We start from the raw sequence: 3,248 nt of genomic DNA, 5'->3' as shown, positions 1-3,248 counted from the left end.
CCACAGTATCTTGTATGAAGGTAGAGGTAGGGCAGTTGTCTGAAGCTTCCTTTTCTTGTTCAGCCGAAACTTCACACCAGTTTATGAGGAAAGCTAATTTTCTCCTCCATTAACATCTTATTTTAAAATAAAACATTATACATACATAGTCAAAATATACCTCTAGTCAGGGAGTGTTATAGTTTGTGAAGTAAATCTTAGCACACATGTCTGCACAGAACACCACCACTTGAGGCCACTTGTTAGGTGTAGAAGGGAGATATTAAATTGCCAGTTTTCAATTACATAAAGTTTCAGAGTTACAGGACTTTATTTCCCAAATGCACTCTCATAACTGCTGTTGTTGAAAGAGTTAGAAGTCCCCAGGGGCAGGAGAACAAGGACTGAGGGTTTTCTGTCACTCTGATAGATTTTCTTGACCAAAGATCCTAATTTCTATTTTTCCTGTGTGTGTGAGAGCTCATCTCAGAAGCAGGGCTTTTGTGAATGCCTGTAATAAAAAGTACAGCCTTGGGGAATTCACTGAGACTTCTATGTCATCCAAGCCATTTTGTGGTCTCAACCCAAACCCAGGGCCATGTGTGCTTGAGTTTGTTAGGTAAGAGACTTCTTTCTTGTCACATGTCATATTTGTAGATAAGAAGTTTAACATTTGGGGAACAATGTTCTCTCTCTCTCTCTCTCTCTCTCTCTCTCTGTCTCTGTCTCTGTCTCTCTCTCTCTCTCTCTCTCTCTCTCTCTCTCTCTCTCTCTCTCTCTCTCTCTCTCTCTCTCTCTCTCTCTCTCCAAAAGAGATAACTAAGAACTAAGATAGCACTGATAACTAACAGACCTCTCTTCTAACCCTACTCCTTAGAAGTTTATGATTAGGGCAGCACTGGGTAGATTGGACAGTAGGGCCAATGTTGCTCTTCTTTCTCATTTAAGTTCCTGTCATTGCTGTAAGGTTATCTTTCAAGTGACCAGGATTACAAGGTGTTACAGCACTAGACCAGAGCCCATCATAGGTTGATTGTCTTTCAGGCCTTGGCAAACTCATGAAAGGACTTTGAGGTCATTGATCTACAAACAACACTTAATACTGCATCTGAAATACAGTCAGCTTTCTCCTCAGAATTCAAGAAGAAATACCGAAAAAAACCCACAACTTCTTAAACAGTTATCTAAAATATGCAGCCCAACTGACATCAAGTCTAAATTCAGTGGCTTTCATTATGGTGAGAACCATGTGCAAGAAGCCTGGATTTTCCTGAAACACAGATTCTGGTCTCTTTATTGGAAGCTATGGCATTGAGAGTGCTCCTTTGATGAATGGTTGTCTAAAGGGCAGTGGTTTTTCTGCTGATTGTTGACTCTGCTCAGCTGCTGATTAACACTAGTCTTCTCTCAGTTTTTTGTAAGAATCATTAAGTTTTATTCTTTTAGCTTATATATTCTCTGTCCTTGTCATTTTAGCACATCACTTTATTTTTCTGGGGGTGGGAAGCAAAAAAATTCTCTAGTAAATGTTTCTAGGAAGGTAAGTTCTTGGAGTGAATATAACGTAAGTGAGAGATAAATTAAAAAGATCAAGAACATTGCAGTGTTAACCACAAAAGAAGAGAGGAGTGTGAATGGCCCTTGGCCTGGGGCCTCTGGATTGATTATCTCTGCAGTAAAGGGATGGAGAAACATTCTAGGGATCTGGGGATGAATACCATCAAATACAAAGCCCTCACTGAGAAAAGAGATGGAAAGTCTAGGAGGCACTAGGACTATCCTGGCTGTAGGCAGGGACTACAATTAAGAGGCACCTGTTTTCCAGGCCTTCAACCTACTTCCCAGCAGGGTGTCATGCTCCCCTGAGGACTAGATATCCGCCATGGAGGATTCACAGTCAGATATCAGTGTCGGGCTCCCTTGAGTCAGGAGACATTTTCAGATTTATGGACACTACTTCCTCCAGAAGATATTCTGTCCACCGCGGTGGTGTCACCTAATTCCATGAAAGATCTGTTCCTGTCCCAGGATGTTGCAGAGTTATTAGAAGGCCCAGAGGAAGCCCTCCAAGTGTCAGCTCCTGCAGCATAGGACCCCGTAACTGAGGCCCCTGTACCAGCGGCCCTTGCAACAGCCATTCCGTGGCCCCTGTCATCTTGTGTCCCTTCTCAAAAAGCTTACCATGGCAACTACGGCTTCCGCCTGGGCTTCCTGCAGCCAAGTCTGTTATGTGACCATACTCTCCTTTCCTCAGTAAGCTATTCTGCTAACTGGCAAAGACATGCCCTGTGAGGTTGTAGGTCAGCTACACACTTCCAGCTGGTACCCGGGTCCGTGCCTTGGCCACCTACAAGAAGTCACAGCACATGACTGAAGTCATGAGACGCTGCCCTCACCAGGAGCGTGCTCAGATGGTGATGGCCTGGCTCCTTCCGGGAGCATCTTATCCGGGTGGAAGGAAATTTGTATGTTGAGTATGCAAGGACGACTTGCAGACGTTTCAGCAGTGTGGTGATACCGTATGAGCTTCCTGAGGTCAGCCCTGACTGGACCACCATCCACTACAAGTCCATGTGTATTAGCTTCTGCGTGGGGGGCATGAACGGCTGATCTATCTTTAACCATCATCACACTGGAAGACTTCAGTGGGGACCTTCTGGGACAGCTTTGAAGTTCACATTTGTGCCTCTCCTGGGAGAGACCGTCATACAGAGGAAGAAAATTTCTGCAAAAAAGGAAGAATATTGCCCGAGTTGTCTCCGGGGAGAGGTAAGAGAGCCCTGCTGACCAGCACACGCTCCAGCAAAAGAAAACGTCCACCTGATGGAGAATATTTTCCCCTTGAGATGCACGGGCATGAGCGCTTTGAGATTTTCTGAGAACTGACTGAGGCCTTGGAATTAAAGGATGCCTGTGCTGCAGAGGAGTGAGGAGACAGTAGGGTTCACTCCAGCTACCTGAAGACCAAGAGCGGCCAGACTACTTCCCGCCATTAAAAAAAAAAAATCAAGAAAGTGGGGCCTGACTCAGACTGACATCCTCTGCATCCTGTCCCCATCACCAATCTCTCCCTATCTTTTCTTGCCATTTCATGACTTTAGGGTTTGTTAGGAGAGCTGACGAGGCAATGGTGGTCCCTTCCACTCCCTTTTTACCTTATAGGGTTCAGGCCTCTCTATAAATACTGGTTCCTGGCCCAGGTTGGGGCATGGGTTGGTAGTTGCAGGGTCTCTGCTGGCCCAGAGAAATCCTATCCAGCCAGTTGTTGG

The 3,248-nt window shown here is 45.3% G+C and overlaps 1 pseudogene; it reads left to right on the top strand.

Moving 5' to 3' along the window:
• Positions 1–1,861: 1,861 nt before the first annotated feature.
• Positions 1,862–2,975, top strand: LOC116912584 (annotated as a pseudogene).
• The last annotated feature ends 273 nt before the right edge of the window (positions 2,976–3,248 follow it).

Source organism: Rattus rattus, chromosome 11 (genome assembly GCF_011064425.1).
Source record: "Rattus rattus isolate New Zealand chromosome 11, Rrattus_CSIRO_v1, whole genome shotgun sequence".
In the NCBI taxonomy this organism is placed as follows: Eukaryota; Metazoa; Chordata; class Mammalia; order Rodentia; family Muridae; genus Rattus; species Rattus rattus.
This window is presented reverse-complemented; position numbering and strand designations above follow the sequence as displayed.